Source organism: Acomys minous (genome assembly GCF_964271855.1).
Source record: "Acomys minous genome assembly, chromosome: 3".
Lineage (NCBI taxonomy): Eukaryota > Metazoa > Chordata > Mammalia > Rodentia > Muridae > Acomys > Acomys minous.
In genome coordinates, this window is record NC_140485.1 from 108,586,551 (window position 1) to 108,612,520 (window position 25,970).

Consider the following 25,970-nt stretch of genomic DNA (forward strand, 5'->3'; position numbering starts at 1 on the left):
GATTCCCCGCCCCCAAGGGGATGCAACTCACAGGTTGAGACACACTGCTTGGTATAAAGCATATATTTACAAGGTAGTTCCACCCTATCCAAGATGTGCCACAACTATTATGGTGTTAACCATCCTTTCTTTAAATAAAATTGAGGCCCACCCCACAAGAGGGAATCCATACATGGTACTGTAAACCATTAAAAAATCCATGGTGTGGCAGGTTACAGTATCAAAGGAATTCAATTCATTAGACTTTTATTGGATTTTGTATCTATTTATATTAAGCTTTTATAGTCAAATGATTTATGCTTCCTTGTGTGGTCCAAGAGATTTTTTGAATCTAATGATAATATTTTACATTAAACTCTTTACAATCATGCTTCTTTCATTCAACATCATTCAGTGGTGTAGTATTCATAGTAAGAAACATTCTAGCACACTGGGAACTAGGACGTGCACAGGAAACAATGCATTTCTAACAAAATTTCAAAGCACTCAAAAACAAGGGGTCTTTAAACTGAAGTTTCACTCAATCAGAATTCATTGTTCAGCGACTCCAGTGAATCCAGTACTATTCTGTTGCGTGTGGCCTTTTATCAGTGGTAGGTTTTTTTTTTCCAAAATGTTTCACAGTATGAAATGTTTGACACCATCTTCCTTTTTTTTTTTTTTTTAAAGTCCCATCAGTTTAATAACAATAAAAAACCCCAAAAATGGAAAACTGAGGTCAAGGGAAGTGGCCCCTAAGCAGGGGCATAGGGATCCCTGCTCATGGCACCAGGCCTGGCTGCAGGGTCCCCCGGTATTGCTGTTGCTACGAGGTTGGGGGGCAGCGATTGTCCTGTGGGAGCCACGGTCATGAGTCAGGACCTTACTTCTTCTGGGGTGTGCTCAGCTTCTGCATGCCCCGGATCTTGTCCAGCAGGCCAGAGATGAAGGCCTCAGTGGGTTTGTAACAGTCAACTAGCAGCTCCTTGACTCTAGCAGCCTGGATATCATCACTTTCCATGTCCAAGAGTTCATCCACATCTATATCGAGCTCTGGGATCTCCACTCCTCCAGGTTGAGGCACTTCCGTAGCTCCTTGCGGTCGTACTTGATGGTGACCTTCCCTTGCCGTCTCACCGGGCCATCGTCATCTGCGCCCTCCCCCCCCCCCCCCGGGCCTTCGCCTGCGGCCCCAGGGGGGCTCTGGAAGTAGACTCCGGGCCCTGTGCTGCCACTGCCCGGCCCGGGGGCCGGAGCAGCCAACGCCGCGCCCCCCGCGGGGCCGCTGTCCGCCATGGCGGCCGCCGGGGCCACGTGCGCGCTCGGGCCCCTCCCTGCGCCGCCGCCTCCCAGACGCCCGCCGGCTGGCTCCGGGCCGCAGGCTCCGGTTAGCACGCGGCTCCGCGGCGAGGGCGGCGGCGGGGGCGCCCGGGGGCAGCTGCAGCATGCGGAGCCCCCGGGCTTGGCCTGTGACACCATCTTCCTTTACTAAGTCTTTCACTGTCATGTTTAACTTAAGCGTAAAGTATGTGGAGAAATTAGATTTGGAGTTGGCATCCAATTGCTGAATGAAGTCTGGGTCTCCAAATTATTATTTTTAACTCCAGGGACCAGAATCTTATTTTTCTACCTGTCAGTTCATTGCTAGATGATATTGTTTATACTTTAAATGTTGCACGTAATATGACATTGATTTTAAGATATACCATCATCTTGCATATCACTAAGGTAATAAATATTTCAAAACGTCTAACAGTTTCACTCATGGTAGTCTCTGCTGAGACTCAAATCCAGCACCCATGCCACTTGATGCTGTGAAGCACTTTCTTATCTGCTACGTTGGATTTTTTTGTGCCCTTTTGCACTCAATAGCATGACAGAAAATCCTTTCACAAGATTATCAGGAACAGCGCGAAGGTCAAAATTATGGAATTGTGGATGCCTTTCTTTTCCATGTTTCACAGAATATCTGTGGCTTTATGTGAAGGTCGGTAGGAATCCTGCTTATTCTGCCAACAAAGATTATGTTGGTGAGAGCAAATGTGTGTCCTTTCCCTGGTCACTGTGCAGTTTGGGATAAACAGCTCTCTGCATCATCAATGAGAAGATATGTTAAAATGCAATTATACTCACTGTATTTTCTGCCACATAGGCCCTAGGCTCTGTCAGGAAGAGGACAGCCTGGACAACAGTGAGAAAAATCAAGTATTAGAGTATATATCTACTGGCTTTGTCTTTACAAATTAGAAAACATTGTAAACACCATGTTGATATCTGAGGTATTGGTATCTACGGTGTTAATAATATGACTCTCATATTAATGAAATATGATGCATCTTTCACATTTATTAGCTGTTTTGCACTGAACATTTCTTTCTGAATAGTGTATTATGGAATATTTGTGTATTTACCTTAAAAAGTTCTTTATCTTTTGCTAGCAAGTCTAAAGTGTGACATTCACTTGGGAGTCTGGATCCCATTGTATTATTATTTTTTAACCTTGGTAAATTTCTTTGTTTTCCTCAGAATACATACACAAAGTTTAAATATGGTACTCAGTGTACTGTTTTTACCTAACAAAGCTTACTTACATGTAATGAATGTCATAAATGACCATGACATTTTAAAATAAGAAAAGAGATATTATTTCTTCAAGAATGAAATACATTTAAATGAACTTGATTTTTAAATTATTCAACTACTCAAAACATTTTACAATTTTATACTAAGTTGTCTAAGTCATGGTGAATATTTAGTAATAAAAAGTTTGGTTCCCCCCCCCCCTTAAATCCCAGTTTTTGAAATGTGCTGAGTGTATTCACAGAGCATTAGTTTCATTTGCAATAAGTTTGAAAATGGCTTCTAGCTCACTAAGTCATAATTACTATTTTGACAGTTACATCTTATAGACATTTATTTTAATTGCATATGTTAGCAATTCATTTTGGTATGGCAGCCTCTGCCATTGTTGTATTGCTCAATTATGCTTACAGAAGCCATGTCAGAAATTCAACCTGCAATTCAGTAATTAACCTGAATCATCAATTAGCTCTTGTGAATACAGATGTCCTGTGAATAAGCTCTAGGTTTCCCCTTTCTTTCTTTACTGATTAATTAAACCCTCCATACCCTGCCTCTACCTACCCTGTCCTACATGCCACCATCACTGATCTGGTTTCTTTCAAGGTCCGTCATTACTGTGTTTGTAGAGGTCAACAACTCTTCCACGTGAGCTTTGCCTATCACCTGCTCACTCTACTGAACTTACATTTGCTACCTTTATTTCCTTTAATACCTTGAAAGGCATGCCATACCTTGCTGTACCTACCTGCCTGCTGTGCTTTTGGCTTTCCATCACAGGAAGAGGCCAATATCTTTAGGAAGGACTGCAAGGCTCATTGCAACCACCAATCCTTTCCCTGTGTCTTGCTATGTACACTCACCACAATGGATTCCTTGAAGACAGATCCCATGTTTTCTCTTCCACAGAGCTTTTGCACATGCAGTGTTTTTCCTGCACGGAATATTCTTTCTACTATACAAAGCTTCTCCAGGAAGATGTCCTTTCCTCTACATATCAATGCCCACCTCTAAGGATCTCCATACTTGTTTCAGTAGAAATTCCGTTCCCTCTTTTATGGTCCTTGTCTTAACATGCAAGTTTAGATTTGTGGACTTCTCTTAATTGGGGGTGTGTGTGTTACACCACAGCGATTTTCACAAATACAGACTCTCATTCTTTCTATTCTGTACAGTATCTCCAGCCGCCGACATTTCGATGTGTAAAGGCTTCTTGTTTAAATAACTGAGTAAGTGGGACAATGAAGGTGTTAGAGTACACCTGGGCTATACTAAAGTTGGCTTTTACAAGAAAGTTTTGCTTAAAAACAAAAACAAAACCAGACATGACCATAAGAGAAACTGTTTTTAATAGATTTTGAAAGGTTTAAGGATTAAAAAATATGTCTTATCAGTTGCAACTCAAGCACATTAAATATTTGGTTGGGCTCTGCCATTTCCTACTTGTGCAAAGTGAAACAGTTAATTATCTTCCCATATATGTTCCATGCTGTACCTGCTCTAAATATTTTTCTGGTGAGTGTGAGCTATAAAGCAGTATTTATGAGGCTTAACTATTAAATAAATATGGTCAGTTCTCTTACTTATTGATGTAATTTTATATTGGGACAATTTTGTAATGAATTATAATATTTAAATATTACCCTATATATCAGATTTTCCAACAATTAATACAGCCTTCATCTACTGCCGTCTTCCAGGCTTGCTGTGGTGCTAATGCAGATTGTGATGTGCTTCATGATATTAAAATCATCATTCCCTTCTGACTCAACTTGAGTACTCTAGAGAGATAGAACTGGATCTCTATATATAAAAAATGGGATTTATTATAATACACTACAGGTTATGATTCAACTATTCAAAAAATGGATGTGTTCTGATAGAAAACCCAACATTAAGTTGTTCAGTCTATGAGGCTGGATGTCTCAGATGGTCCTCAGTGTGTGCCAAAATCCTGAAGAACTAGCTTCTAATACCCATGAATTACCAGCAAAAATGAAGGCAAGCACACAAAAGCAAGAATTTTTTCTTCCATGTAATTTATCTGCCACCATGTGTGACCCAGGTTGGAGGGGGGTCTTTCCACCTCGAAAATGATCTGGACTTAGCGTGGGTTTTTCCACTTCAAAAGCATCAGTCAAGATGAATTTTTACCCTTACACACACACCCAGCTGCTTGGATTTTAGTTAATTCCAGTGGTAAACAAGTTGACAGCCAAGAATAGCCATTATGTCTTACAAACAAACAAACAAGCATGCAAGCAAATGAACAAAAAATAAAACATAGGTCTCTTCAGTACTTGGGAGAATTGAGTAAGCAGCTGCACCTCTCGTTCAGTTTGCTGATCAGAATCTATTGAAGTATTTCACTAGCATTAAATATGTTTTCTAACTTCTAGGCTTTGTATTGTTGTGATGAAACACCATGATCAAAAACAACTGGGGAGTACAGGGTTGATTTCATCTTGCATTTTGTAGCCTGTCATCCAGGGGAGTCAGGGCAGGCACTCAAGCAAGGCAGGAACTTAGAAGCAGGAACTGACTGATGCAAATGCCAGGAAGAAGTGCTGCTTGCTGGCTTGCTCCCTGTGGCTTTCTCAGTCTGCTTTCTTATAGTGTCCTAGGCAACTCACCTAGGGGTGGCCCCATCTCTATAGGGATGGACCCATCCACATCAATCATCATTCAAGAAAATGCACCACAGGCCAGTATGGTGAAAACATTATCTCAGGTGATGTTCCCTCTTCAAGACTGACATGAAACTAGGCATCACAGTTCCTAAGGGCTTATTTCCCTGCCATTGTACAAAAAAATATTTGTAGACTAACATTTGCCTAAAGGTTCTAACAAACCACAGACTATTATTTTTATTGGCTATATTAAAAATAATTTAAGGAAGGTATTGTACTTTTATAGAGCATCAGAATTAGTGAAAGAAAAGAGAAAGTATTTATTTCTCTTCTATAATTGAATTTTTATGTGATTATTGATTGGTGTCCAGTAAATGCAATTAATGTAATAAATCTTCCCATGGTTAAAGTGAAGATTCTGTAAGACTAACAATATTAGTCAATACTTACTCTGATGCATGGACCATCATAATGACATTTCCATATTGCCTTATCTTTATAGTGACATTCTGAAAATGAGTTAAGCTGCCATAATAAAAGGCTATCTGTTGACTATGAGTCTCAAGCAACTGACTGACACCTGATATCACACATTTTGGGAAGCAGGAAGTGCAAAATTAGTGCAAGTTAGCACACTGGAGCTCTGTTTCAGGATCTCCTGGTTTGCAGTGGCCACCTCCGCAGGGCGATGCCTGAGCAAGTGTGAACCTTGAGGTGCTTTTTCTCTGAAAGGATACCAGTGTTAAGCAATCACAGCATACCTTTTGATCTCACTTAATCTTTTAAAATTTATTTAGAGTAATTTCCTCTGAAATCAGAGATGTGGCTTCAACACATGAAGTCCTTGGGCACATGGCATTCAGCTCAAAACACCATCCAGGCTAAGTTCTGTTGTGGTCATAGACAGGTTAGAAGAAACAGTTGAGGGTAAGGTGCTTTGCCAGAGTTATACAGTAGTATGGTCAGTGTTCAGGTTATGACTGGAACCCAGAAAGAATCACTGAAGCCTCTATCTCCTTAGCTGTAGCTCAGTTTCTGTGTGAATGTGAGGTCACAGGGCAGAGTAAAGACTGGTTTCCAGTCAGTCCTTCTTCAGTGTGTTCATACAGTCCTTCCCCTCCTGTCACTTACTGAATCAAAGTGCCTAACAGAGCAATAGTTTAAAACTTCATTTAAAAAGTAGTCTCCAAATGACTCATGTTTTTGGCATTAAATCATCCATTTTTAAGAAGCGTGTCCTTGAAGATGAGTCATGTCTGAGTGAGACACTGGATCATAGTTAATCTCTTGCTCTATGAAAAGAGTTGACACAAACCAAGACCTTCAAAAGCGATGCTCAGCCTGGCATTGTGGCATGCATCTTTAATACCAGTACTTGGGAGGCAGAGGGAGGAGAATCTATGGACTTGAGGCCAGGCTGATCTACATAGTGAGTTCCAAGACAGCCAGCCAGAGCAATGCAGAGAGACCCTGTCTCAAACAAACAAACAGAAAAGTAGATAAATAAATACATAAAAGTAATTCTTCAAGGGAAACACATTCCACTTTTAGATAACTGATTCTTATAGCCAGTAAGTAGTTCTTCATGCCGCATACTTTACTGGCTTGAGGTATTTTTCAGTTCTTTGGGTTTGGGCTTTTTTTTCCTTGTGCCTTCTTCATGTGTCTTTATTATGGCCACTCCCTGCAATCTTCTACCCCATCGCTTTACAAACTCCATTGTCTTTACCACATCAGGCCCTGACTTGCCTGTTCCCGAGTGCAGGATATTCCATCCTGGTTCCTATAAGACCGGCTCTCCTGTCTTCTTTCTTGTCTGACTTTATTCTTTCTAAGAACATACAAAGTATGAAGTCGTTCCCTGAAGTATGAAGCTTAATCCCTGGGGCTTTGATAGAAGGGGCCAGTTGCCTTTGAAACTCTAGTTCATAAAGTGTGTCCTCACATGTCACAAAACACTTAATGCAAGATATATTCCTAACTAAGTTCGACAATAAATGTTTCTAAAAGATTTATTTGTTCTTAACTATGTGGTATGTGCATGTGTATGTAAATGTGAGTGGGTTTCCTGTGGAAGACAAGAGGCATCAGATCTGCCTGGAGCTAGTTACAGTTGGTTGTGAGCTGCCTAACATGAGTCTTGGAATTAAACACCAGCACTCATCACTGTTAAGCCATCTTTCCAACTCCATCCATCGGTCTCAACTGGGGACTCTTCAGATTGTTCTCATAATGGGAGATGACCAGAGCACATTTATTGGAGCTGAAGTTCTGAAAATAAAAAAAAAAAAAGCAGGAAAATGGTGTGACCTATGTGTTCTTTAAATGAAGCTAATCACATAACCCAAATATTTAGCATACTTGGGTTGATATACTTTCCGTTTTCATACACCAAGAATATGGTGCTACACGACTGTGTGTTTGTCCATTAGTTGGAGTTTCATTTCCCACAGGTGTCTTTAATTATTACTACTTTGGGAGTTTCTTGTGCATTTCTGTCATATTTATCCCATCAATTCTTCCCATATTCCCTTCCTTTCCCCTACCCACCCAACTTTGTGTCCTCTTACACTTTTTGAAATCTATTCAAGACCAGCTTTGGTGATTCTCAAATCTTTTTGCAAGTGTCGTCTTTCTCGAGGAAGTGGTCAACTCACAGTAGCTAACAATTTCAGAAGCTCCATAGCCAGAGGTGGGATTATATGCCCAGTGCCCCTCCCATGAGTTCAAATGAACCAGTTGCTGCCTTCCTCTGTCCAAAAAACACTTTTTTATAGCAGTCACCTAACACTTTCGGCTCTTAGACCTTTTCCCTCTTTTGTAGTGATACCTGAGCCTTGGGTTTGTGAGGAGAGAGAGAAGGTTGTCTGCGGATGAGTATGCCTGTACATATGCCTGTAAGGTATGTGTGCTTCCTTTAGGGATGAACATTTTTTTAGATACAAAGAACTTTCCTGGGGTGGAGGTGTGAATGGCCTCTAAACTCCTCTAGAAACTGTTGCCACAGAGCATTGGGCACACAAGTATAGGTTAACAATAACATATGTTTTGAGATGAGAATGTTATGAAAGTATTAGAACTAAGATTTAGGGTGTAGCCGGTGTGAGGGTGTGAGTGTGGCTATACTATGCAGGGGGCATGAATATGGAATGGAAGAGAAAAGAGAAAAATTAGCAGGGAAAGCAAGTATACAGATAGTATGTTGTAAAGATTTCTTCCAGTGTTTTCAGATGCTGGTCCTGACAGGGGCATAGAAAATATTGAGGAAGGAGTGTGTGTGTGTGTGTGTGTGTGTGTGTGTGTGTGTGTGTGTGTGTGTACCTGAGTGTGTGTACCTTTGTGTGTGCATGAGAGAGAGAGAGAGAGAGAGAGAGAGAGAGAGAGAGAGAGAATGTCTGTTTCTGTTCTTCTATACCTATTTTTCTTTCAAGATACCTTTAAATTACCCAAACTGATCCCCATCATCTCAGAACACTAGTATTGGGATCTGAGATTGATGACATAAGTTGCTATTCTCTAAAACTCTCTGAATTTGAAGTTTCTGAATAGGAGAAGTCCTTATACCCTGCTGTGTGTGAAGATAGGGCACAGCTGTAAATTAGACCATGTGGAGCTTTTATTTCTACTTTTGCTTTCAAGTCTGTAGTTTTTATTAGTGATCTTAGACGTTCTTTCTGCGGAGACAGCCTTTGCACCTGCCTGCCAAAGTTTTTAAAAGACAAACTCTTTAATAAATTGAACGAAAGCAAGTACAGAGAGCTTGGATTTCATTGCTTCTTCATTTTTTCATTTACATTAATACTAGAAAAATTCACATTTCTTGATTACTTTGAAGGGAATGGTACTTTTTTTTTTGAAGTGAATATAAAAGTTTGAATTCTAAGAACGTCTTTGAATTTTTGTTTGAACACACAAGCATCCACAGAATGGGTACTTCAAAAAACAACTTTTTAAAAAATTAACTTTAAATTATTTACAGGAAAATCGAGAAATTGAGATCTTTCAGTATGTGCAGAGATGTCGTGGTAGTGCATAGACACAGAAAAGGAGCCAGTTGTTGAATATCAGTATTATTGTTACTCAACTAGATTAGAAAACAAATGAAAAATGTAGTGATACACAGCTCTGGCATTTTTAGAGGCTGTTTATAAAGGCTCTCATGAGGAGTGTATTTATCCCCTTATACAATTTTAATGTTAAGACAGATTTTTGGGATGGTCCATGGAAGAAAAGAAAGTCTAGGGAGGGAGTTGTTCACTGGGTACACGTCCCTCGAAGCTAACTCTTTCCTTGACTGGTTTATTCCATTTCTGTGCTTCTTGCCTACCAGCCATGAAGAGTTCCCTCTGCCATGTGTTCTGGCCTCTGTGCTATGCCCTTCTCATGCAAAGGGGACATCTGATTGTAAACTGAAGCCATGACCCAAAATACATCTTAACGTTGTTAGTTTTTCATTTTAAATTTCATTTTTAATCACATCTTTGGTCACAAAAGCAGTCAATACGCAGTGCTAACTTGCACTTCCAATTTTACACATGTGTCTTTCTCTTGGAATCCTCTTTGGGAACTTCTCTTGCCCAGTTGCACTCTCTCCCACATCCCTTCACAAGCTGTCCCAGGATGTCTATTCATAGGAAAGGATCTGGCAGGTGACTTACTAAGAATTGATACTGATTAGATTGAACACACTCAACGAAGGTTCCAATGCTTGAGTGAAAGTGGACTAAGTTACTTTTGTAAAATGCCATCCTCTAGTAATGTTTAGGGAAAAAGAGGGCAGCAGTAAGTTCCTTGGTTCAGCTCAGCTAGATCACAAGGGCTCTGAGTGTTCACAAGACAGCACCTAAGCACAAGTATCAATGAGTATACAATTACACAAATAATAGTCATATAGAAATATATTAAATGAATAATTATGTCCTAATTAGCTTACTATACTGTAATGCTTTCTATTCATTTGCAGTTATTTTCAACAGTGGTATCAATGGGCGACATCTAATGGCTCATTTCTTCTAAGTCCTCTCAGCCACAAACTGTTCCTTCCTTGAGAAGAACCCTCTTGTTTCCTTGAGAAGGGCCACTGCTAGCCTGCTATGACAACGAGTTGGCACCACAGATTACATTTTGCTGGATTGTTTTACTGGCATCTATACTTAAGAAAATCCTGTAGAAAACTATGGTAATGACAGTAAAGGTCAACCTCGAGCGTGGCCCATGCCTGTCAATCTAGCACCTGGGAGGCTGGAAATGGGAAGACTACAAACTCGAGGTGATCTTTGGCTGTTTTAACATATCATGCCTTTAAAAATGAGTTGAGCTTAGGTTAAACGAAAGATTATATCTTTACTATAAACTATACATTGTATATTTACACAAAATTAGTGTAGATATTTCCAAGTGCTTGAGAATATTATCTAATTTATTTTTAAAAATGTCACTGGTCCTGTTCTGAAATGTGTTATCTTTGTGCTGGTTAATTTTTGTCTACTTGATGCAGACAAGAGTCACATGAGGAAAAGGAATCTTACTTGATGAACTGCATCAGAGGTTAGCCTGGAGGCATGTTGTGGGGCATTCTATTGATCATTGATTGATGTGAGAATGTGTTGTCACCCCTGAGCAGGTGTCTCTGTGTTCATGAACATGACACTGGAAGCAAGCCAGCAAGCTGGGTCTTCAATTCCTGTCTTCAGGCTCCTGCGTGAACTCCTGCTCTGGCTTCCCTTGATAATGATTAAGTGTAACCTATAAGGCAAAATAAACCCTCTTCTCTCCCACTATCTTTTTAAGGATGATCTTTATTTCACTTACTTGGTGGTCGTCAAACTGTAAGAAAAACTACTCCACTCTAATGTTAGGAACCAACTGTTCACTAGTTATCACTATTGGCTGCTGATGTGACAGTTAAAGTATGGTTTAAGTAGGATGGACCACAGTGCCAGGATATTTGAGTCTACATTCTCTGTATGTTTGTGAATGTATATTTTTAATGTGGGGTTACCATGTAAATCAGTGAATGAAGTAAAGCAGATTACTTTCCAGTATGTGAGTGTTGTTCCCTATTCAGTCAGCTGAAGACCTTACTATAAACAGACAGACCTTGCTCTGAAGAAAACTGACATCCCTAAACACCAACCCGCTGTGTTCACACCGCATAGCTGAATTGACATCTCTGTTTTCTTTGTTGGTTTCTTTCTTTCTTTCCTGTGGCAGAACTGAATGTAATACTGCTCCTGCAAATTACATTTTGGTTAAAAATCAACGTAAATATTATGTGCGAATATATTGGATGAATTGACATATATGATATAGTTTTCTAGAGTTAGACTATCTTTGAATTGAATTCTACACATTGTTTGAGCCAGTAGCACTTATCATAATTTTATATATGTCTCCAGATGCATATATTTTTTCAATGAAGAATTAGATAAACCAATATATGGATTTCTTCTTTTTTTGTGTTTAGAGACAGGGTTTCTCTGGGTAGCATTGGCTGTCCTGGCCTTTGTACACCAGGCTGGCCTCAAACTCACAGAGATCCACCTGCTTCTGCCTCTTGAGTGATGGGATTACAGGCATGTGCCACCACCGCCCTGCTCAGTATATGGATTGTTAAAGATGTTCTTCTGTGTAAGTTTGCCAAATGTTTACAACTTCTTACTTTTCATATTTCCACAAACAGTTATCAAATATTTTTAAGACAGAGAAAATATTTATTCCCATTATTGTTATCATGTATTGAGACATTCCAATAAAAATTGGAAAACAGAAAATATCAACATACTCTATTTTTTAGTACAAAACTCCAAAATTTGCTATGGCTTAATAAATGTAATTTTTTAAACAAACAATGCTGTTGAATTATTTCTGCTTCAAAAGTAAGTTCATATGTGAATAATTGCAGATGGTCAGCTCTTACAGTCAGAGGAACCACTTGAACATCGAAATCTATGTGGCATTAAATCTCCGAAAGGAAGATATAGTTTGAGTGGATTCCACAGCTGTTTGAAGTATGTGGCTTCATAACTCTTTAACATTTCCAATTTTAAGATTTAGTAATCTCTCACCTGTCAAACCATCAGATGCCCTTTCATAACAGGACGTGGTAGCAACATCATGTCAATGGCTGCCGTGGGTGATGCAGTCTTAAGTCATTGATGTGGAAAAAGAACCTGGTGAGTTACAGAAAAAAAGAAAAAGGAGGCTCTTGCCTGGAGTTCCTATATTTTTGCTCTTTCAAAAGGCAGGAGAATATTAGCTTTAATTTATTCAATTGTGCATTCTTTCCACTTGCAGCAGTCCAGAATGTGGAAAGTAAAACGAAATGAGAAGATATGTAAAACAGCAGTAAGCTCTTTGTATGAACAGTGAGTGCTGCCTTGATGTCCAGTTATTGATTTTCTTTGTGTGTCTTGACTCTGAGGTGAATATGATGGAAAAGCAAAATCAATATGAGGAAAAATTTACATAGAGGCTGTTCTTCAGTGTGAGGCAGCATTTATGATTTCCCAAAGTCTATAGGCTTGTCATTGCAAAGAGAGTTTAAAGGCACGTATGACAAACCAATGGCAATGGCAGTGCTGGAAGGGAGTACTGTATGTCTGCAGTGCCAGTAATAGAGTCCTGGTTTCTAATTGCTGCTACATAGACTAGATGAGTTCTAAAGGGGAATTTTTTTCAGCACATACTCTTTTATGTAAGTGTGGCTTCTAAATTCATGTCAGATTTCCTGTTACTGAATGTTTATCTGTACATTCATGAATGTATATGAATCTTCACCACACACGTACACACACATATATACATACATATATATATATATATATATATACTATATGTACATTCATAATGTGAAATTATTCCCACTATTAGTACTACATGTTCAGAACACCAACCACATCAGACACAGGATTGACTACAATCTGGACATAACTATTTTATAGGCAAAAATATGCATAGAGTGATGAGCCTACACTAGTGGTAGAAACTAAAGATTTTATCCTTTCATTCAATCAAGAATTAAGATAATGATTTATATTAACTAAGTTTCCCTGTAATACTTAACATTTTGGTTGTATCAATGTACTTCTTATAATAAATAATAAAATGATTTATTATTATTGATAGGCAGATGTCCCCTTGTCTATAAAGATATTTATAATAAGCAAAGGCAATAATTTAGTCAAAAGTGAAATAAGCATCTATAGAAATTATATAACAATGCGGTAATACAATGACAAAATAGATCAAGAAAGAGTATATGTTTACCTATATGTACTTAGGCATAAATTCATAAACAAATATATCAGTAATTGGTATTGAAAAACAGTTATCTGGGCAGTGGTGTATGCATTTAATCCCAGCACTTGGGAGGTAGGAGCTGGGAGATCTTAGTGAGTTCTTGGCAGCCTGGTCTATAGACTGAATTCAAGAACAGACAGAAACCCTGTCTCAAAAAAAAAAAAAAAAAAAAAAAAAAAAAAAAAAACCAGACAAACAAGCAAACAAAACAAAAAATTTAAAACACCCACTTGTTCTTTGCCACTGGTTCACTGGAGTTTGGAATAAGATTGTGTGGTAGAGTGGTGTGTCACACATATGACACAAAAAATGTTGTTCGAGAATTTCTTTATTTACAATCTTTAGTGATAGTATTTGCTCATATTTGAGGAGGTAAAGAATGGAATTTTAGCATAGAGGAAAAACAGACTGTCTTCTTTGGAGAAATGAGAAAAGAATACAGAGTGTCAAATAGGAAATGACAGTCTAGTATTACAGGAAAGATTAAAATCAGCCAGCCCAAATATTCATTAAGACATACTGCATTTACCAACATGCAGAGGCAGTGGGTGTGTCTTCAAGGTCTACTTTACATATAAAGATGGGTATTTCCATTGCAGAAAAGCTAGAATTCACTATTTTTTCAATCTTAGAGCAAAACTCTACCTTCTAATGACCTGACATCTGATAATGTGGTTTAGGATAATTGTCTTGGTTTGGAGATGATCAGTAAATGGTTTGTGTATTAATTATGTCTTCCTTTTAGTCACAGAGAAAAATCTTTATTAATGGCTCTAATGCAGTGGTTCTCAACCTGTGGAACATGACCCCCCATGCATGACATATCAGATATTGTGCATATATGATATTTATGTCATGAATAACAGTAACAAGATTATAATTATTATGTAGCAACAAAATAATTTTATGGCTGAGGGGTCACCACAGCATGAGGAACTGTGTTAATGTGTTGCAGCATTAGGAAGCTTAGTTGTTTAGGGGTTAAGATGTTTTTAAGTCTAGACAGATGTTTTAAGTTGATAGTGATGAGATATGATAGATATTGGTTTACATTTAAAATTTTAGACTCACTGAGATAGGAAATATGTTTACTTCAAGGATGTCAAATACAAAAAGTCAAAACACTAAGAATGTAACATTTATGTAATTCCTGATTGTTTCCTGGCTCTTCTTGCTGTAGGTAGTATATTGTATATATGTGTATAATAATATAAATGGATATGTAAAAAAAAAAACAAACCAAAACACTGCTCTAGTGTGTTGAGTAGCATGCCAGTTGTGGCCTGAATCCTGGTGTTTTTCTTAGGAAAGCCTTTCAGATATTTGAAGTTATATTTCCCCAAATGTATTGGTTTTTACCATTCACTTAGGAGATCGCAGACTTCCATATCTTCTGTTGTTCGGGTGTGTATCTCTAACAGAAGATGGTCATTGAATGTATCTAATGTAAGAGGAAAGTGTTCTGTTTCGTTCTCTGTTATTAAAACTGCTTTTCTGTTTTCTGTTATGCTGTGTTTTAAAAAGTTTGCCTAATGTTGATGATTTTAGTGTAATCAGCTCTTTTTATTTGTGGAGTCTACACCTGCAGACGAGAAACATGAAAATACATTGTGCCTGTACTAACGTAGATGGAATTATTCCTCATGGTACCACTTCTAAGAAATACCATGTGTAAGTAACTCTACATAATTCCCATTGCAGTAGGTTTTCAGAAGTAATTAACAGATGATTTAGACTATTTGCAAAAAATATGTGAACTTCACTCAAATACAATACTTCATACATTTTGGTCCAAATGGTCACCCTTCTGGAACTAATCCACCGTGGATTCCAGAGAACAACTGCTGTTCAAAATTTGTAGTGCTTTTGTCTGACCATGATTATTGTTATTGTGTCATCGATTAACCCAACCCATGGTTTCTGAACTATCAATCAATAGAGAGATGCCTGTCAAAATTGACTAAAAAGAATGGATATGTTTTAAAAATATAAAAATGCCCAGTAGATGGATATATGTACCAAATATAATAAAAAGCATTTAAAAGACAGTAGGCTAGTAAAGATTTCTATACTTGCAAAACTAGTTGTGAAAAGTTACAGGTATTTTCTTTAATATTACCATTTAGGCCAGGATTATTTAGTCAGACAAGCCTAAGTACAACTGAAAAGAACATTGTGGCTGCATGTTGGTTTTGAATATTAAGAATATTTAAATATATAACATATTAATTGTTTAAGTAAATGTAAAATATTAATTATGATTTTTACAATGAATTATTTTTACAAATATTTCCTTTAATTTACAAATGTAGTATGAAATAAAATCTTTTTTTTTAAATAATCCCTGTAAGCTTTTTTTTTTAATTAATTTATTCATATTACATCTTGATTGTTAGCCCTTCCCCTGTTTCCTCCCATTCCTCCCTCCCTCCCACTTCCCCCCTTCTCCCCTCCCCTATGTCTGTGATTGAGGGAGACTTCTTCCCCCTATGTATGCTCTAAGATTATTGAGTCTCTTCTTGGTAACTTGCTATCCTTCTTCTGAGTGCCACCAGGCCTCCCCATCCAGGGGACATGGTCAGAAAAGGGGCACCAGAGTTCACGTGAGAATCAGATCTCACTCTCCACTCAACAGTGGAGAATATCGTGTTCGTCGGCTAGGTCTTGGTAGGGGTTCGAAGTTTACTGCCTATTTCTCCTTGGCTGGTGCCTTAGTTTGAGGAGGACCCCAGGACCCAGATCTGCCTGTCATAAAGTTCTTCTTGTAGGTTTCCAGGACCCTGTGGGTCCTGTTATTTCCCCATTCTTCCATGCTACTCTCGCCTAAAGTCTCAATAGGATGTCCTCTCCTCTGACCCACTTTCTTGGTAAGTAAGGTTTTTCATGGGACGTATCCCTTGGACTAGTGTTTTGATATAAGTGAGTATATACCGTTTGTCTCTTTTTGCTTCTGGGTGAACTCACTCATTATGATAATTTCTAGGTCAATCCATTTGTCCACAAATTTCGGGAATTCCTCATTTTTAATAGCTGAGTAATACTCCATAGTGTAAATGTACCATAGTTTCTTAGTCCATTCTTCTACTGAGGGACACTTAGGCTGTTTCCATGTTCTGGCTATTGTGTATAAAGCAGCTATGAACATGGTTGAGCATATGTCCCTGTTGTGTGTTCGAGCATTTTCTGGGTATATTCCAAGGAGTGGGATAGCTGGGTCTTGAGGAAGCCCTATTCCCATTTTTCTGAGAAAACGCCAGATAGCTTTCCAAAGTGGTTGTACTAGTTTGCATTCCCACCAGCAGTGAAGGAGTGTTCCTCTCTCTCCACATCCTCGCCAACATGTGGTGTCATTTGAGTTTTTGATCTTAGCCATTCTGATGGGTGTAAGATGGAATCTCAGTGTCGTTTTGATTTGCATTTCTCTGATGCCTAACGAGGATGAGCATTTCTTTAAGTGTTTCTCAGCCATTTGATATTCCTCTGTTGAGAATTCTCTGTTTAGTTCTAAGCCCCATTTTGCGATTGGGTTGTTTGGTTTTGTGGTGTTTAATTTCTTGAGTTCTTTATATATTTTGGATATTAAACCTTTGTCAGATGAAGGGTTGGTGAAGATCTTTTCCCAGTCAGTAGGCTGTCGCTTTGTTCTCTTGACAGTGTCTGCTGCCTTACAGAAGCTTCTCAGCCTCATAAGGTCCCATTTATTAATTGTTGACATTAAGGCCTGGGCTGTGGGTGTACTGTTCAGGAAGTTGTTTCCTGCGCCTATGTGTCCCAGGCTCTTCCCCACTTTTTCCTCTAACTGAGTTAATGTCTCTGGTTTTAAGTTGAGGTCTTTAATCCACTTGGACTTGAGTTTTGTGCATGGTGACAAATAAGGGTCTAATTGCATTTTTCTACATGTAGACATCCAGTTAGACCAGCACCATTTGTTGAAGATGCTATCATTTTTCCATTGAATAGATTTGGCTTCTTCAGAACAAGGTATGAAATAAAATCTTAAAAATCCTTCAAGCACTTAGGGAGACGGCATTACCTGTGGGAACAATCTGAAATAAGTAACTTCTATAACATCAAAGAGCTCATTCAAAAATTCCATCTGGGAGTCTAAATGTCAGCTACTCTGTGCTTCCTGTCTGACCTCTCTTCCATATCTTAGTAATCTAAAGGTCATTTTTCATTTACTCGTACATATATGTATGTGTAATATGAGAAAGACTGCACGTGTGACTTTGGGTAAGTGACTTAACTTACCACTGTGCTTCAGTGGCCTTACCCATGGGAAGGAATCCGTGGCCTCATCTCGTGGAGTCTACACCACAGTTTTTATGTGAGGAGTTGTGATAGGTTTAGGGACAGATGTGATTATGCAGAGATCACAATACTCTGCAGAACTGAACTATTGGCCTCAGGCTCATTTTTGCAGAATCCGGAGTTTAGCTGTTTCTGTGGCTCTGAATGAGACAGACACAATGATGTGTAAAGATTCTGCCTACCTCTAATTTTAACTTCAATAAAATTTCATATTAATGTTTTAACAAATTATTTCTCCTATAAAGCAAGAAAATGCCATGGGTATTCTTGCTCTTCCTACACACTTCAAACGACTATGTTGTTTCTAAAAAACATTCTATGTATCTGTGTGATATAGGTATATAAGCAAAATTATATATATATATGAGTAAACATAAATTACTGCAATTACTAATTAATTTATATTATAAAATCATAGCAAAACAGGTTTATTAAATATAGAAAACAACAGATATTTGTTCACAAGGGAAATTTGGCCTTTGATTTAGTGGTGAAAGTCAACCTTAGTACTATATATGCTATGATGGTTTGTCTTATGTAAAACACTAATTTTGTTCATATTTGTAATGAATGATTTGACTTTCAAAAGAAGTCAATTAACTCATGTTTATTATCACCATTGTAAAACTGCCTATAATACATTGTGTTGAAATAATTAGTATTCAAGAAGAAGACCCCAGGATCAAAGACCTAATATAAAAGCACTGGATCCAGGAACACTGGCAATATTTCAGAAGTGGCCGAGAGCTATAAAACAAAGTGGCTCTGACTATAGCTGTTTCCAATTTGCACTTTCCTCTTGGGCATCTGTTCAAACCTGCTTATGAATAGACTCCGACTGATTTGTAGAGGGTGTGGGGCGTGTTTTTTGTTTTCTACTTGCATGAAGCATTCTAGTATAAACCACACTGCTTCTGTGTTGTGATATATTATTTTCTATAAGTTACCCTCTACTAATTAAAATATAGTCATCAAACTGAAATTTGAAGTTGAATTTGTTGCCTTGGTTTGGTTTAATGCAAAGTAACTTCTCTGACTGCATTACTAAGGATGTAGGAGATCCCCCAAACATACACTCTGTGTGTGTGTGTGTGTGTGTGTGTGTGTGTGTGTGTGTGTGTGTACTTCCTTCTGCTTATAGCCTTTGTATATTCTCCTCAAAAGTTTCCAACTGATCTCTTGATGGTATCTTCTTTGTTTATTTTTTCCGTTGACACTTCTTTTCTTTTCTCTTCATGGAGCGACAACATTGCACATACTGTCCATCAGACTTGGACTGTCCAGGTTGCTAGATAGAAATACCATAACATGAGAAACTTAATTAACACCAGAAATGAGAGAAAAGGTAGTGGATTTCTAATGTTGTGGGCTTAGCTGACAACCTCAACCTCAGGCTCTGGAGTAGGTGGGGTTTGGTGAGATAATTTTGTGATTCTAGTTCATGGAAAATAATCTTCTTCTACGCTACTATGCTCCATTAGTATCATATCCATAAATATTTTTTAACTGCCCGAGACACTCTAAATCAAACCTAGCTGCTCAGAAATACTAAGAAGCGCTCCACTACTAGTCTTCACCTTCTCAGTGTAGCCTTAAGTGAGATATGACAATTCCCACTGACTTTTTGCTTTGTTTTACAGAGCTCTAATGTAGAGAGCAGAAGACATCGTAGCCTCATTTTAGTTAATGATTCTGTGTCCAATATTATTAAACAGCCATTTGTAGTTGTTCATATTCTGCTATGAGACAATCTCTTTTTGGGGGTGGGGGTACTTCATAAACTGATCCTTGGCTCACTGGATATTCCAGGTTTATCCATTTCTATATTCCTATATTAGAACATAATTTAACATGTTTTAATGAGTGAAATATAAAGGGGGACATAAGAAAGACAAAGCATTAGTTATTCAGGAACAGTCAAAAATACAGTAGAGGGGCCCGTAGATGGCTAAGCGATGTGATTGCTGTGTACACATGTGATACAGGGGCCAGTAGATGGCTAGGTGATGTGATGGCTGTATACACACATGAGGACCTGAATTTGATTCCCAGAACCCTTCCATAAAAAAGAAAACAGAACTGAACAGTGAAGACAGTGGATTTCTAGAGCTTGCTGCACAGCCAGCCTAGCCTGTTTGTCCCAGGCAAGTTAAGAGAACCGTATATCTGCACTCAAAGTGAAAAGCACTCAAGGAATGACACCCAAAATTGTCTTCTGGCCTTTACAAGCACACACCCCTGTGTGTGTACATGCTTATCTGTCTTGCACACACACACACACGTGTATAAACACTCACACAAGTGGGAAGGGATCGCCCCTCTGTTGTATACAGTTGTGTGTGTGGCCTTTCTTCACATGGTAAAACTGTGCCATCAGCATTGCATTTCTTTATGTATTAATGAGCGAGGAGGAGGGAGTGGAATACATGGACATCCATATTAGGATAGGATGACCTGTAAAATGTAGGCGGTGCTTATTCACAAATATTATAGTTTAGGGATCCAGCACATCACCACACTTTATTACGAAGGATGCTGGAAAACCTTTGGGCTTAATTAAAATCTGTTTTTTAGTTAAAATAACAAGGAGCAGGAGAGTAAGAACAGCAGAGAAGCTAATCAAAAGTGACGTGTCGGGGGCTTGATAGAGATGAGATGAAAATTCTAGAGGAATATCACCTTTTTTCCTTCTCTGTTGTACCTGCTTGGTGGAAATACCATCTGCATCTAATTGGCCAACAAACAAAAAATAAAAATGTTTTCTTACCATCACCACACTCTTTCTTCTCCCCACACTTCCAACAGAGTGGTGTAAGCTGTTGCCGTCATAATTTTTCTCAACACTTTCTCTTCATAATCTGTGAAATAAAGTCAAAATTCTTGAACCAAGTCCTTCAGTGTTCCACTGTCCCTTGTGGGCCATTTCATCTTTCTCACTGGTACTTTACCTCCCAACTCCGCTGTTCCAGTTTTCTCTCTGGTGTTCTGTTTGTGCTTGCTTTTGGGAGTAGTTTTTCATATGTAGAGTTTGGGTTGTAGCTTTTGAAGATGTTAAGATAAAATGGATGAAAGTGTCCGGCCAGAGACAGCAGCTGTGAACCTGTGGACCCTGGAATAGGAGAAGGGAGATAGTTCCAAGCCTCCCTGATCTGTCAATGTCTCACAAACCTGCCTGGAAATGAAGTTTCCCCCCAAGAGAGATTTTGAGCTATTAATAGCATCTACTTGGAGAGTCACAGAGTGGGTCACTCTTGTCAGTGGCCTCTGTTATACTGGAAACACAGTATGCAGTGGGAAGCTTGTGGCTATGGGGTGTCAGTTGAAGAGTGCCATCAGCAACAAGGCCCAGAGTGATACGTTATGCTGACCGCTCCGATATCCATAAGCTTTACACTGCAGGCTAGCTAAGTGATGACTTCTTGAAGATGTCCAGCAGCGCCATCATTTCTGTCAGATACCTTGTGCTCTGTATTGATGAGGTAGATGCCATCAGTTGTGTGACAGTAGGAGTTAAGCTTGGACTCCTCTGTGGTCTTCATGCATCGCCAATTCTGACAACTCATAATGCTCATGGCCCGTGCCATTCAGTGCAGTCACAGAATGCTGACCTCTGAGCAGAGCACATAAATGGGAGTTCTTGGTCATATTCTGGATCGTCAAAGGAAGATTGGAAGATTGTAGGATACACAACTGCTGTGCTGTGCCAATGCTATTTAAAGGTGGAAAGGTCACCAGTCTCAGGGAGCAGTTCCCAGCATCTCTAGGATTCGCAAGTGATAGACTTCTCTGTTCCCTCTGCCCAAATCAAGATGTTTGCCATGGGAGGAGCTAATCATGCATAGAATGGCTGAAGGAAAAGGTGGGGTGGGTCACATGAGATCCTTTGTTGACTCAAGAAACCTCTTGTCACTTCTGTGTACTGCTTATAATGCATCTGGTGATGACAGAGTCTTCTGTGCTGGGGAAGATGGCAGAGTCTCTGGTAATGGATGAACTCATAAAGGAGAGCTTGTGTTCTTCTATCAAATGTTGCCCAGGGATGGGGACAAATTTCCTTTGCTGTTGGCTTCTCTAGCCTGCTCCTCTGTTCTATATGGGTTTTTTGCACATCTCTTCCTGCTGTTTTCCCTTGCATCTCTGGACCTTAAACTTCTCTTCTTGTTACCAGAGCTGCCAAAAATGGAGCTTGACCAAGCTCTGGGGTGTTAACAGTTTCTGTGAGGTCTTTTCCAGTTCATCTGCCTCCTCTTCCTCTGAGTAATTGGCATCATTGGATATCCTTTTTTTTTCCCCCTTGCTGACACCATTGAAATTAACCCTTGCTGTTGTAGAGCCAGGCTTTTACTAAAGCTTGACCTTTCCTGTTCCAGCATGACTTCCAAGGCTCACTCTCTTGGCTTATGAGCTAAGCTGTCTCTGTCACCCAGAAACTGCCTGCTCGTAAAACTGTATAATCTGCAAAATGTTCTGTCTAAGTAGTTTTCTTTTTTTTTTTTTTAATTTACTTTAGTTATTTTTACCTGGAGCACACTGGATACTGAAATGCTGGCAACAGTGTTCATAACGTCCTTCTCCCTGGAGGACTCTTTCCTTTCTGATGTGATAGTCCCAGTATTGTTTTAATGGTAGCTGACTTTGGCGTGTCCCTAGACTTGCGTTCTCAATTATTAACCATTCACAATGTTCCTTATAGATAGTCATTCTGAACAAGAAAATGTGTATGCTGTGGAAGCAAACCAATGGGATTATCTGAGGTGTTTTTTAATGGTCTGTTTATTAACTTTGTCCTGCAGATTTGGATTGAAGCTCAGGTTTTCCCAATGCCATTAGAGGCCTCTTCCACTCTACCATGGTGAAGAATCTTAGGACTGTATAATAGGAATGAAAATATTGGATTTGGTTATTTTTTTCTTTTGCATTTCTTTGGTTGTATGTCTGTTACTTTTGCTTCACTAAAACTGCATTCATATGGGATGATTCTTTTTCTCAGTTTGCTTAATTTCTTAGGAATTAACATGCCTTCTGCAACACAACAGGTATTCAGTGAATCTTTACTGTTCCATGACTATTCTCTTCAACAATGACATCAGGCCAATAAATAGATTAAGTGTATTGTAAAATAGCCTGGCAGTGTTCTCTGAAGTGAATTGTTCTGGCCACTTCTATGTAAATTTAACACAAGCTAGAGTCATCAGAGGAGGGAGCCTCAGTTAAGAACATGCCTCCAAAAAAAAAAAATTGCAGCCGTAGGCAACCTGTATGGCATTTTCTTAATTAATGATTGATGGCGAGGGCCCAGCCCATTTTGGGTGGTGCCACCCCTATGCTGGCTGTCCTGAGTTCTAAAAGAGAATAGACTGAGCAAACCCTGAGGAGCGAGCCAGAAAGCTGCACCCATCGATGGCCTCTGCATCAGCTCCTGCCTCCGGGTTCCTGCCCTGTTTGAGTTCCTGTCCTGACTCTCTTGGATGATGAACTGTCATGTGGAAGACTAAGACAAATAAACACTTCCCTCCCCAAGTTGCTTCAGTCATGGTGACTCATCGCAGCAATAGGACTTAAGTTGGTCCTATTTCCTAACTAGGGCAGAAATTGGTACTTGGACTGGACTACTGCTGTGACAGACCTGATGATGTTGTTTTTTGGAGGATCATAGAAGGACTTCAGAAATTTGAGCTAGAAAAGCCATTGCGTGTCCCAAGCTTGGTAAACTGTTCTGTGGCAGGTTGGAAGAAAAGGGTGTTGAGAGAAATGCAGGAGGTTTGGCTTGTAAGGTTCTAGAGGGAAGACTGAGAGATACTTTAAAACTATGTGTGCCATTGTATATTTGCTATTTTTAATTAAGAATCTGTGGTCTGGCCAACTGGGGTTGAAGAGCCAGCTGTGGACGAGCAAACAAACCCCGGCATCTTTGAAGGGAAACCTTTGCTTTGCTGGGATACTTGATGCTGGTAAGTTAAGCTGAGAAATTAGTGGTGGGTAAGAAGAGACCGGAATCACTGAGGTGAAATTTTCTGAGAACTGTTTCCAGAGAGTCATCACATAAAGGCTATTTCAGATGTGGCCAAGTTTGTACTTTGCTCTGGCTTCCTAACTTGGTAATGTGTTAGAGTTCCAAGCGCTACTGGTTTGAAGCGATGAAGGGTTCACGAATAACAGCTGAAGCTTGGCACTGTGAGAGGCTAGGATGGGCCCCTGGTGAATGTGTAATCTCAGTAGCAGCTGAATCCCCATTACTAAAGGGGCCAGGAGGAGAAGTTGAAGCTTGGGACCACAAAGAGAACCCAGGAGAGACTTTGCTGAAAGTGCTGCCCACATCCAGAAAGAGATCCCAGGATTTTGGAAATGCCAGTACCATGGGATGACCACCAAGAAGTGCAACAGCAGTGGGGTGGAGCTAAGCCGGAGGATGGAACAAGAGAAGTTACCCAAACCATTTAGAGGAGCACAGAAGTTTGTGAGTGGACCCCAGAAATTATACCACTGAAGTTTGGTATTGATTTGACCTGATTGTAAATATTCCTTCCTTCTTGAGGTAAGAAAGTACTTAACTTAATTTTTATTTAATTTTTTTTTTTACAGGAGCCCACAGTTAAGGGAGTTTCAATTTTCAAAAGAAATTTTGCAGTTTTAAAAGAGAACTTTTAGTGTGTTTGAATTTGTGAAGACAAGAACATTTAAAGCTATTTATGTTTTATATTATGATATTAATATTAACATGCCACATTGGTGATACATTTGAGAGGAAAGGTTCTAATTTAAAAGGGTTGTGTTTCGCGTGTCAGGTTTGATAAGAAGTTATGCTGACTCAGTTGACTCAGTCATCAGAGAGGAGAGAGGCTCAGGCGAGTAAATGTCTTCATAATATGCAGCTGATGACAAGCTTGTAGGGCATTTTCCTAATTAGTGATTTATGGAGGAGAGTTCATCCCATCTTGAGTAGGGCCACCCCTGCTGGTAGGCTGAGCAAGCCAGTAAGCAGTATTCCCCCATGGCTTCTGTATCAGCCCTTGCCTGCTGGTTCCTGACCTGTTTAAATTCCTGTCTTGACTTCCTGCAGTGAGGAACAGTGATGTACAAGTGTAAGACAAATAAATCTTTTCCACTCCAGGTTGCTTTGTTCATGGTGTTTCATTACAGAAACAGTAACCATACTAGGACATAAATCACAGTCATTCACACACACACATGTGTGTGTGACACAGTACTTTAATATCTAGCCATATGTTCAGCAGAAAGCGTATGAAGATATTTGCCTGTAGATGACAAAAGTATACAGAATAACATTGCTTGTAAAGACAAAGGATTAGAATGGAAGCCCTAATACCTAGCAATATTGTAATGCATAAAGAAATTATGGTGTATTTAAACAGGGGAACATTGTAGACTATAGGAAATAAACTGCCTAAATGCAGTAACTTAAAAAGATACAAGTCATTCAAAGAAGGATGTATTTCCCTCATCCTTCAAAAATAAGCGAAAACATTAAAAACAACTCTATTTTTGGTCCTATTTGTACCTAATTATACATTTAAGATAATGATTACTTTGAGATAAAGGAGGTTAATGGTTGGAGATAGAAAAGATGCCACCTGGGGGAACTGAATTTTGCTTCCTGACCTGTTGTGAATTGATTGAATGCCATATTGTGATCATAAATCATAGAAGGGTGTATATTATAATTCAGCAATTTTTTTAAATAGCTGAAAAAAATGATTGATACACTGTAGTGAAAAATGATCTAGGGCAAGTGGGTTGTAATTTTCTGGTGTGGCTTTTTGGGTTGGGTGTCCTGGGACAAGACTTCAGGATCTTTGAACCTCAGCTCCTTCCTAGGCTTCTGGCCAGAAAAAAAGATGATTGGTCTATTTGCTGACTGTTTCGTTATCTCATCAGTTGTTTGCAAAACCTGAAAAGAGGTACGGAGACTCTACTGCATATTTTTCATGAGCCTGCTTCACATAATTACTCTAGTACAAAATAAAGTATCCGATTTTTATATAGTGTTCCTTCAGTAATGTCTATGTGGCAAGGCATTTTCACGGTTGGAAGCTTGAAGAGAAGAGCACGACAGAGCATTTCTACTGATACTGTTTTTATTGGGTGGCAGATGCAATGCCTTTGCAATTGGCAGAGGAGTGGGTAAGCATTTCAGTCCTAGAAGCACAT

The 25,970-nt window shown here is 39.1% G+C and overlaps 1 protein-coding gene and 1 pseudogene across 5 annotated transcripts in view; one reads left to right on the plus strand and one right to left on the minus strand.

Moving 5' to 3' along the window:
- Positions 1-25,970, plus strand: part of NKAIN2 (sodium/potassium transporting ATPase interacting 2) — a gene marked incomplete at its 3' end in the record, with an annotated part of 1,039,202 nt that overhangs the window by 98,556 nt on the left and 914,676 nt on the right. The window lies entirely within an intron of this gene.
- Positions 650-1,473, minus strand: LOC311594019 (protein phosphatase 1 regulatory subunit 14B-like; annotated as a pseudogene). The gene has a single exon. The product of its transcript is annotated as a protein phosphatase 1 regulatory subunit 14B-like (transcript).